Source organism: Pongo abelii, chromosome 7 (assembly GCF_028885655.2).
Source record: "Pongo abelii isolate AG06213 chromosome 7, NHGRI_mPonAbe1-v2.0_pri, whole genome shotgun sequence".
In the NCBI taxonomy this organism is placed as follows: domain Eukaryota; kingdom Metazoa; phylum Chordata; class Mammalia; order Primates; family Hominidae; genus Pongo; species Pongo abelii.
Window position 1 is genome coordinate 40,484,687 of NC_071992.2, and position 11,965 is coordinate 40,496,651.

An 11,965-nucleotide genomic window follows, 5' to 3' on the forward strand; every position below is an offset into this window, starting at 1 on the left:
CTTTGCCAATGTGCCTGGCCTTAACTGTCAGTTAAATATTTAACATACATAGCATGTACTATGCATTAGACACGATTCTAAGCACTTTTCTACAATATTAATTAATTTTTACAAAACCCTTTATGGGGTAGGCTTTCTCATTCCCATTTTGCTGCATAGGACTCCAAGGACAGAGGTTAAATAACACGCCTAAAGTGGGGCAGATTAGCCTACAGTGGCGGGCGTGGAATTCAACCCAGGCCACCTGCCTGGGGAAATTAGCCTGTGACCCCAGCTTTCTTCTGCCCACTGGTGGGTGGTGATTCCAACAGCAACATATGCTTCTGATGGTTTTCCGGAGAGCAGCAGGAATTCCTGATCTACTGGCAAGAAGGAGAAATGAAGCAAAGCCAGAGCTGTGCCCGATACCTTTGTTCAGGCTCAGGTCCACTCCAGCACACGCGCCTGCGTTCTCATCCCCCGGGGTTGGTCGCTTCCTTGGCTCCTCCAAGAGCCGCATCTACAAGAGAATAGAGCCACTCTTTCTCTAACTGTCCTCTCCCCTCTTCCCTCTCTGGGGGAGTCCTGCGGAGCCATTGTTCTCCCAACCTCAGCTATTGGGCCTTTCTTGGCAAGGACCTGGTGGCGTCTCTTATTTACCCATTAACAATTAAGCTCCAGGCATTTGACATATAAACACAGAAAACATCAGCATCATTACAGCAAAGATTTCAAAAGCTCTTTGGCAGGGAAGGGCTTGAGTATTTACTTAACAAAAGAATTCCTTATTTCGGTTTTAAGAAAGAATTCACAATAGGATTTAACAAGCCAGTTTCTCCAGTAAATTAAAAACATTCTTTTACTCATTCAGAATATGATTTGTGTTTTTAAAAATGTGTCTCACGTACAGCTTTTCAAGAGAACACTCACGGTGTTTTCCCTGAGAACTCTGTTCCCACGTTATCTTCCAGTGTTTCTCGTTTGTTGAGATGGTCCCGCACTAAGCAGAGAGAGATAATAGCTTCGGAGTGGGGGGTGTGCCTTAGGATCTAAGATTCCACCCTTAGCGACTCTTTCTTTTGTTTCAAGAGTGACTTTTACAGAAGGGTTTCTTTTATTATACAAGAAGAGTGTTGCTAAGTATATCTTCCATGACTAGAGGTACTTAAGCCAGTCTATTAGAGTACTGGGCCCTTGGGAAGAGGAAGGAGGAAGGGGAGAAAGAACACAGGTAGGTTTATTGGGGGAAAGAAGGGATATTCACCTGTTCATTTGTTTGTTTGTTAATAATGACTCATATTCCTATCATTGCCAGACATTTGGAATACAAAGGTAAATAAGAAAATAGTATAGTCAAGGACCAGGTGCAGCAGCTCACACCTGTAATCCCAGCACTTTGGGAGACTGAGGTGGGGTGGATTACCTGAGGTCAGGAGTTTGAGATCAGCCTGACAAACATGGTGAAACCCTGTTTCTACTAAAAATACAAAAAAATTAGCTGGGCATGACGGGTTCCTGTAATCCCAGCTACTCGGGAAGCTGAGGTAGGAGAATCGCTTAACCCGGGAGATGGAGGTTGTGGTGAGCCGAGATCACGCCACTGCACTCCAGCCTGGACGACAGAGTGAAACTCTGTATTTAAAAAAAAAAAAAAAAAAAAAAAGGAAAGAAAGCAAGCTACCCACTAAGCAAGGTAAAAACTCAGGATGGGGTGCCCGATTAGACATGGGGACAGTGTTGGGGAAGCCACCACAGAGTTGACAGCAGAGTTTCGGTGCAGTAAATAGCTCATGCCTGTAATCCCAGCACTGTGGGAGGCTGAGGTGGGAGGACTGCTTGAGCCCAGGAGGTCCAGGCTGCAGTGAGCTATGATTGTGCCACTCCACTCCAGCCTGGGTGACAGAGAGAGACCATATCTCAAAAAAAAAATAAATAAATAAATAAGAAAAAAAAAAAGAGAAAATTAATTAAGAAAAATTCCTAAAACTTGTGTTTGCTATGTGCCCAGCATTATATAATACTAAGCATCTTGCATTTTAACTCATATAATCTTCATAAAAATATAAGGAAAGTGCTGTTGCTATCCTTATTTTACAGAAAAGCAAACAGGCTCAGAGACGTTAGGTAATTTGCTAAAGCCCACGGATAATGAGCAGTAGAAATGGGAGGAAAACCCAGGCTTTCCAGCTCCAGAGCTCATGGTTAGTGCTCTTAACCACTATGATATATTTTTGTATACAGAGGCAATTATTATTTTGACTATGAAATGTTAAAAATACCAAGAAGAATGCAAAGAATAACATCATGAAGGTCCATGAATCCACCATTCATCTCTACTAATTTCCAGTATTTTGCCTTGCTTACTTCATTTTTCTTAAAAAGAAAAGAAGTTACAGATATGATGGAAATCCCCTTGTGTACTGTACCCTGAGACAACGACTGAATTCGGGTTTCTCTTTTCCAGGCGTGTATTTATATTATTAAAGCATTTGTAGATGTCTAACAATATGTAACAGTGTTTTACATGTTTTCAAACTTGTATAACTAGTGTCATTTTTACAGGTTGCTTTTACATTTAACATTATATTTTTGAGATTTTATCTTTGTTAATTCCACATAATTTTAAGTTCATTTATTTGAAATACCATGTCAGGCTGGGTGCAGCGGCTCGCGCCTGTAATCCCAGCATTTTGGGAGTCTGAGGCAGGTGGATCACTTGAGGCCAGGAGTTAGAGACCAGCCTGGCCAACATGAGGAAACCCTGTCTCTACTAAAAATACAAAACTTTGCCAGGTGTGGTGGCGGGTGCCTGTAATCCCAGCTACTCAGGTGGCTGAGAATCTCTTGAACCTGGGAGGTGGAGTTTGCAATGAGCTGAGATCACCCCACTGCACTCCTGCCTGGGTGACAGAGTGATGTTGTCTCAAAAATAAATAAAATAAAATATCATATCATAAAATATTATATTATATATCTTTAAAATACTACTATATAGTATTCCATTCTATGAATAATATACGATGTTTGAATTTCCTAGTTTTTGAAAATATTTTGCTATTACAGACAATGCTGCAATGAACTTTCTTGAGCACATCCTTTTTTGCGCTTGTAGGAGAATTTCTTTTTTTTTTTTGAAACAGGGTCTTGCTCTGTTGCCCAGGCTTTGGTGCAGTGCCATGATCATAGCTCACTGCAGCCTCAAACTTTTGGGCTCAAGTGATCCACCTACCTCAAGCTCCCAAGTAGGTGGGACTACAGGCACACACCACCACTTCTGCCTATTTTTGTTATTAATATTTTTTGTAGAGATGGGGTCTTACTGTGTTGCCCAGGCTGGTCTCTACGTATCCTCCTGCCTTGGCCTCCCAAAGCTCTGGGATGACAAGTATGAGCCACGATGCCTGGCCTCCTAAGAGAAGTTTTAGAAGGGGCATTGCTGGGGTGAAGGGCAGGCCCATTTTCAGCTTCATCTCATTAAATTCCACTCCAAAGGAGTTGACCAGTTGTACTTCTACCAGCAGCATGTGAAAGTCCTGTGACTCTACATCTTCCCAAGACTTGCTGTTGTTAATGTTTGTGTCTGAAATAATTTCTTATTGTTATTTTAATTGCATTTCCTGATTACTAGGACCGTTGAATATTGTTACAATTTTCATTTGTTTCTTCTGAAAATGTCCTATTTACTTGTGTCCGTTTGATTGGTTTGGCCTTTTCTTAATTGATTTTTATAAATTTTAAAAATTAACAGTAAAATTGACTTTTTAAAGGAGGGGATATGTATAGCTCTGAGTTTTGTTTTGTTTTGTTTTGTTTTGAGATGGAGTTTCGCTCTTGTCGCCCAGGCTGGAGTGCACGATCTCGGCTCACTGCAACCTCCGCCTTCTGGGTTCAAGCGATCCTCCTGCCTCAGACTCCTGAGTAGCTGGGATTACAGACGCGTGACCCCAAGCCTGGCTAGTTTTTGTATTTTTAGTAGAGACGAGGTTTCACCATGTTGGCCAGGCTGGGCTTGAGCTCCTGACTTCAGGCAGTCCACCTGCTTCAGCCTCCCAAAGTGCTGGGATTACAGGTGTGAACCATCGCGCCCAGCCTAGTTGTGAGTTTTAGCACATCTAGATTCATGTCACCACTGTAGCAAGCAGGATGCAGAACAATTCTATTACCCCAAGAAATGATCAGAATATTTTAACTATTCATTAAAATGAATTCAATTTTTTGGCTTTATAGCTTTCAAGAAATTGGTTCATTTTATGTAAGTCATCAAATTTGTATCTGTGTAGAGTGTTTGTACTATTCTCTTATTATTCTTTAAATGTCTGTGGTGTCTGTAGTGATATCTTCTCTTTTGTTCCAGATACAGGTAATATGTTTCCCTTTCCCTACTTTTTTGGTTAATCTGGCTAGAGGATTATCAATTTTATGGATGTTTTCAAAGAAGTAGCTTTGGTTTTATTGATGTTCTTCATTGTTATTGTTTTTAAGTTTATTGGTTTCACTCTTATGTTTATTCTTTCCTTCTGATTGTTTTGAGTTTATATTGGTTTTGTTTTTCTAGCTTTTCAATGTGGAAACTTATGATATTGATTTAAGATTTTTTCTTTTAAGATAAGCATTTAATAATATGTATTTCCCTCTATGCACTGCCTTAGCTGCATCCCACAAATTTTATATTGTATTTTTCATTCACTTCAAAGTGTTTTCTAATTCCCCTTGAAACTTTCTTTTTGACATATAGATTACTATGTTGTTTAATTTCCAAGTGTTTGGGATTTTTCAGTTATCTTTTCGTTATTGGTTGCTAATTTAATTTTATTATGATCTGAGAACATACTTTGTATGATTTCAAGGCTATTGCACTTATTAAGGTTTGTTTTATGACCTTGGATATAATTTATCATAGTGAATGTACCATGTGCATTTCGGAAGAATGTATATTCTGTTCTTGTTGGGTGGGCATAGTGTTCTGTAAATGTCAATTGAATACAGTTGGTAGATGAAATAGTTCAACTCTTTATATTTGCTGATTTTATGTTGGCTTGTCCTATCTGTTACTATGAATGGAGTGTTGAAATCTCTAACTATAATTGCGGACTTGTCCAGTTCTTCCAATTCTATCAGCTTTTGCTGTGTGTATTTTGAAGCTCTTTTGTTAGGTGCATACACATCTAAAATTGTTATCTCTTCTTGGGGAATGGACTTTGTTTTTTTTGGAGACAGAGTCTCACTCTGTCACCCAGGCTGGAGTTCAGTGGCATGATCTCAGCTCACTGCAACCTCTGCCCCCTGGGTTCAAGCAATTCTCCTGCCTCAGCCTCCCGAGTAGCTGGGATTACAGGTGCCTGCCACCACACCTGGCTAATTTTTGTATTTTTAGTAGAGATGGGGTTTTGACATGTTGGCCAGGCTGGTCTCAAACTCCTGACCTCAGGTCATCCACCTGCATAGGCCTCCCAAAGTGCTGGGATTACAGGTGTGAGCCACCACACCTGGCTGACTGTTTTATTTTTTATTTTTATTTTATTTATTTATTTATTTGAGACAGAGTCCCACTCTGTTGCCCAGGCTGGAGTGCAGTGGTGCTATCTCAGCTTACTGCAACCTCTGCTTCCTGGGTTCAAGCGATTCTTCTGCCTCAGCCTCCCGAGTAGCTAGGATTACCCGCACGCACCATCTCGCCCTGCTAATTTTTGTATTTTTAGTAGAGACGGGGTTTCACCATGTTGGCCAGACTGGTCTCGAACTCCTGACCTCAAGTGATCCACCCACCTTGGCCTCCCAAAGTGCTGGGATTACAGGTGTAAGCCACCGGGCCCCACTGGGCTGACTCTTTTATTATTATGTATTGCCTCTCTTTATCTCTGGAAATTATCTTTGCTCTAAAGTCTCTTTTGTCTAATATTAATATAGGCACTTCAACTTTCTTTTGATTAGTGCTTGCGTGGTATATCTTTTCCCATTGTTTTATTTTTAACCTACTTGTATTATAAAATTGTAGATGGTAAATAGTTGGGTCTGTTTTTGTTTGCTTTAAAATCCACTCTGGGCCAGGTGCAGTGGCTCATGCCTGTAATCCCAGCACTTTGGGAGGCCAAGGCAGGTGGATCACTTGAGGTCGGGAGTTCGAGACCAGCCTGACCAATATGGAGAAACCCCGTCTCTACTAAAAATACAAAAATTAGCTGGACGTGGTGGTGCATGCCTGTAATCCCAGCTACTCGGGAGGCTGAGGCAGGAGAATCACTTGAACCTGGGAGGCGGAGGTTGTGGTGAGCAGAGATTGCGTCATTGCATTCCAGCCTGGGTAACAAGAGCAAAACTCTGTCTCAAAAAAAAAAAAAAAAAATCCAATCTGATAATCTCTTTTGGATCACTTTATTTCATGTAAATATCAATATGTTTGAAATTAGGTCTCCCTTTTTAGTATTTGTTTTCTGTTTGTTCTGTTTTTAAAATTCCTGTTTCCTCTTTCTTGACTTCTTTTGGATTATTTGATTTTTTTTTTTTGTATTTCATTTTAATTAATTTATTTATTTTTTTTATATATTTTTTTGTCTCCTTTGAGACAAGGTCTTATTCCCATTGCCCAGGCTGGAGTGCAGTGGCGTGATCAAAGCTCACCGCAGCCTTCACTTCCCGGGCTCAGGTGATTCACCCACCTCAGCCTACTGAGCAGATGGGACTACAGGCCCACACCACTACACTTGGCTAATTTTTAGTTTTTTTTGTTTGTTTGTTTTTTTTTTTTGAGACAGAATCTTGCTCTGTTGCCCAGGCTGGAGTGCAGTGGCATGATCTCAGCTCACTGCAGGCTCCGCCTCCCGGGTTCACGCCATTCTCCTGCCCCAGCCTCACGAGTAGCTGGGACTATAGGCGCCCGCCACCATGCCCGGCCAATTTTTTGTATTTTTATTAGAGATGGGATTTCACCATTTTAGCTAGGATGGTCTCAATCTCCTGACCTTGTGATCCACCTGCCTCGGCCTCCCAAAGTGCTGGGATTACAGGCGTAAGCCACTGAACCCGGCCAATAGTATTAGAGATGGGGTTTCACCATGTTGCCCAGGCTGGTCTGGAATTCCTGGGCTCAAACTACCCACCCGTCTTGGCCTACCAAAGTGCTGGGATTACAGGTATGAGCCACTGCACCTGGCTATCTGCTGAGTTTTAACCACATCTTCCATTGTATAGTTTAACTTTTTTTTTGGCTGGGCGTGGTGGCTCACACCTGTAATCCCAGCATTTTGGGAGGCCGAGGCAGGTGGATAGTTTGAGGCCAGGAGTTTGAGACCAGCCTGGCCAACATAGCAAAACCCTGTCTCTACTAAAAAATACAAAAATTAGCTGGGCCTGGTAGCACGCGCCTGTAGTCCCAGCTACTCAGGAGGCTGAGGCACGAGAATCGCTTGAACTCAGGAGGTGGAGGTTTCGGTGAGCTGAGATCATGCCACTGCACTCCAGCCTGGGCAACAGAGTGAGACTCTGTCTCAAAAAAAAAATTTTTTTTAAATAGGTTGTTCTATAATATTATGATATATATACCTAATATTTCATAGTCTACTTAGAATTCATATTTTACCACTCCATGTGGAATGTAGGAACCTTACCACCACGTGGGTTTCTTTACCCTCCCCCTTTCTGCTTATAGTTGTTAACTATATTATATTTACATACATCAAAAACTCTTTAAACCATGAGATAATTTTTTTTTTTTTTTGAGACAGGCTCTTGCTCTGTCATCCAGGCTGGAGTGCAGTGGTGCAGTCATGACTCACTGCAGCCTCTACTTTTGAGGCTAAAGTGATCCTCCACCTCAGCCTCCCAAGTAGCTGGGATTAACAGGTATGCACCACCAAACCCAGCTAATTAAAACAATTTTATTTTTGTAGAGATGGTCTCTCTATGTTGCCCAGGCTTGTCTCAAACTCCTAGGCTCAAGTGATTCTTAGCCTCCCAAAGTGCTGGGAATATAGGTGTGAGCCACTGCGCCTGGCCATGATATAATTTTTTAAATTTTATTTTTAATTATTACAGGTACATAGTAGTTGTATATATTTATGGAGTATTTTTTTTTTGTAGAGATAGGGTCTTGCTTTGTTGTCCAGGCTGAAGCGCAGTGGCACGATCACAACTCACTGCAGCCTTAAACTTCTGGGCTTCATTGATCCTCCTGCCTCAGCCTTCCAAGTACCTGGGACAATAGGCTCACGCTGTCATACCAGGCTGGCTAATTTTTAACATTTTTTGTAGAGACAGTGTGTCACTATGTTGTCCAGGCTGGTCTTGAACTCCTGGCCTCAGGTGATCCCCCTGCCTTGGCCTCCTAAGGTGCTGGGATTACAGGCATGAGCCACTGTGCCCAGCCTGCATGTAATGTTTTCATAGAGGCATACAATGTATAATGATCAAATCAGGGTAAATAGGGTATCCATCCTCTCAAGACTTTTTCATTTTTTTTGTTAGAAACTTTCCAATGTCACTCTTTTAGTTATTTAAGAATATACAATAAATTGTTAACTAGAGTCACCCTATTGCCCTATTGTGCTACCAAATACTTGATCTTATTCATGCTCTCCAACTGTATTTTTGTACCCATTAACCATCTCTGCTTTATCTCCCACTTCCCATTATCCTTTCATCCTCTATCTCCATTCATTCAGGTTTTTTTTTTTTTTTTTAACTTGTTATATATGAGAACATGTGGTATTTGTCTTTCTGTGCCTGGCTTATTTCACTTAACATATTGTCTTCCAGTTGGTGGGTGCAGCGCACCAGCATGGCACATGTATACATATGTAACTTACCTGCACGTTGCGCACATGTACCATAGAGCCTAAAGTATAATAATAATAATAATAATAATAATAATAAAAAGAAAAAAATAAAATAAAAAAAACAAAAAACAAAAAACATATTGTCTTCCAGTTTCATCCATGTTGTTGAAAATGACAAGATTTTTTTTTTTTTTTGGAGAAAGAGTCTTCTTTGTCTCCCAGGCTGTAGTGCAGAGGCGCAATCTCTGCTCACTGCTACCTCCGCCTCCTGGGTCAAGTGATTCTCCTGCTTCAGCCTCCTGAGTAGCTGGGATTGCAGGCACCTGCCGCCACGCCTGGCTAATTTTTGTATTTTTAGTACAGATGGGGTTTCACCATATTGGCCAGGCTGGTCTTGAACTCCTGACCTCGTGATCCATCCACCTTGGCCTCCCAAAGTGCTGGGATTGCAGGCATGGGCCACCACGCCTGGCCTAAGATTTCATTTTTTATTGCTGAATAATATTCAATTGTATATTTGTGCCACATTTTCTTTCTCTGTTGTCCAGGTTGGAGTGCTGTGGCACGATGTTGGTTTACTGCAACCTCGGCCTCCCAGGAGGCCTTAGCCTCCTGAGTAGCTGGGATTACAGGCATGTATCACCACGCCCAGCTAATTTTTGTATTTTTAGCAGAGATGGGGTTTCACCATATTGGCCAGGCTGGTCTCAAACTCCTGACCTCAAGTGATCCTCCCTCCTTAACCTCCCAAAGTGCTGGGATTACAGGCATGAGCCATCATGCCCAGCCCACATTTTCTTTATCTGTTCATCTGTTGGTGGACATTTAATTTGCTTCCATATCTTGGCTATTGTGAGTAGTGCTGCAATAACCATGGGAATGCAGATATCTCTTCAATATACTGACTTCGTGTCTTTTGGATAGATGCTCAGCAATAAGATTGCTGAATCCTATGGTAGTTCTACTTTCAGTTTTTTGAGGAGCCTCCATACTATTCTCCAGGGTGGTTGTACTAGTTTATATTTCTACCAACAGTGTAGAAGGGTTCCCCTTTCTCCATGTCCTTGCCAGCATTCATTATTGCGTGTCTTTTGGATAAAAGCCATTTTAACTGGGGTGAGATGATATCTTATTGTAGTTTTGATTTGCATTTCTCTGATTATTAGTGATGTTGAGCATTTTTTCTTATGTCTGTTGGTCATACATTTGAGAAGTGTCTATTCATATCTTTAGCTTATTCTAAAATTGGATTGTTTTTCTCCAGTGGAGTTGTTTGAGCTCCTTATATATTCTGGTTATTAATTCTTTTTCAGATGGGTAGTTTGCAAATATTTTCTCTCATTCTGTGGCTTGTTTCTTCACTTAGTTTCCTTTTCTCTTCACTGTTTCCTTTGCTGTGCAGAAACTTTTTAGCTTGACGTGATCCCATTTGTCCATTTTTGCTTTGGTTGCCTGTGCTTTTAAGGTCTCATGATATAATTTTTGCTTTCAATTGTCATACGTAGGGGCAGAGGGAAAGCTTCCCTTTTGTTCTCTCTAAAGATTTGCTAAAGGCTGGGCGCGGTGGCTCACGCCTGTAATCCTAGCACTTTGGGAGGCTGAGGTGGGTGGATTGCCTGAGCTCAAGAGTTCGAGACCAGCCTGAGCAACACGCGGAAACCCTGTCTCTATTAAAATACAAAAAATTAGCTGAGTGTGGCGGCATGCACCTGTAATCCCAGCTACTCGGGAGGCTGAGACAGGAAGATTGCTTGAACCCAGGAGGCAGAGGTTGCAGTGAGCCAGGATTGCCCAACTGCATTCCAGCCTGGGTGACAGAGCGAGACTCCATCTCAAAAAAAAAAAAAAAAAGATTTGCTAAAATAACTGACAATACACAGATTAATAGGAGAAAAAGGCATATAAATTTATTAACATACAAAAACATGGGTACAATATTAAATATGAGACCCAAAGAAGGGCCAGATGATTGAGGCTTATATATCCGCTTCATAGGGAAGAGGGAGATGGGGAAAATGCAGGGGTTGTTAATGATTTTTAGGGGAAATGAATGGGCCCAGGAGGCTCAGACATGATCTTGTAAATGATTCTCCTAGGAAACTAAACCACGCCAGCAAGTTACCGGAAGGTGAGGGGTGAAACTTAACCTGGTAGATAAAGCCTCCCAGGTTATCTCTTGGCACTGCCTCAGAGGACTAGATGAAGAGTCATCTGACTTTAGTCTTGATTCTTCTCTGGTGGTTAATCTTTTCTGATTATTTGATGAGATTCCTAGGAAGGGGATCTTTAGACAATTGCATTTCTTTTGGAAAGAAGTTTCCTTAGTCAGATAAGGAAATTCTAGGGGAAGTCTCTAGGGGGATACAGACTCCAGAAGTCTCTAGAAGTCTCTAGGCAGATAGAAACAGATGAGGCCAGAAAGGCCTTATTCTGAGGTAGCTTCTAAGTCCTTTCTATTTTAGTTCAAAGTGGTCAGCATACCAAAGTGCCATACTTTTGAGGTGTCGTTTTCTGAGCCCCAACATATACATATTATAAAGAATTTAAGATAAAAATAGTCTATTATATTTAACCAGATTTTTACCATTTTTGTTTCTCTGTCTTCATTCTTGATGTTCTAAATTTCTTTCAGGTATCCTCTTTCTTCCGTTTGAAGAACTTTCTTTAGTATTTATTTTACAACAGGTCTACTAATGACAAATTCTCTTGATTTTTCACTTGAGAACACCTTTATTTCCCTCTCATTCTTGAAGAATATTTTCATTGGATATAGAATTCTTTTAAAAAATTGTCACATAATATATAACTCACCATTTTAACAATTTTAAAGTGTACAGTTCAGTGGCTTTTGGTATTTTCATAATGTTGTGCAACCATCACTATTATCTAATTCTGGAAGATTTCATCACCTGAAAACTCTGTACCCATGAAGCAGTCATTCCTGATTTCCCCCCGCTCCCTAGCCCCAGCAACCCCTCAGCTGCTCTTCATTTCTGTGGATTTGTTTATTCTGGATATTTCATTAAATGGAATAAACAATATGTTGCCTTTTTTTCTCTGGCTTCTTTCACTTAGCATGTTCTTTTCTTTTCTTTTTTTTTTTTTTTTTTTTTTTTTTAGGGGGGAGAGATCTCACTCTGTCACCCAGGCTGGAGTGCAGTGGTGCAATCTCGCGTCACTGCAACCTCAACCTCCTGGGTTCAAGCAATTCTTCT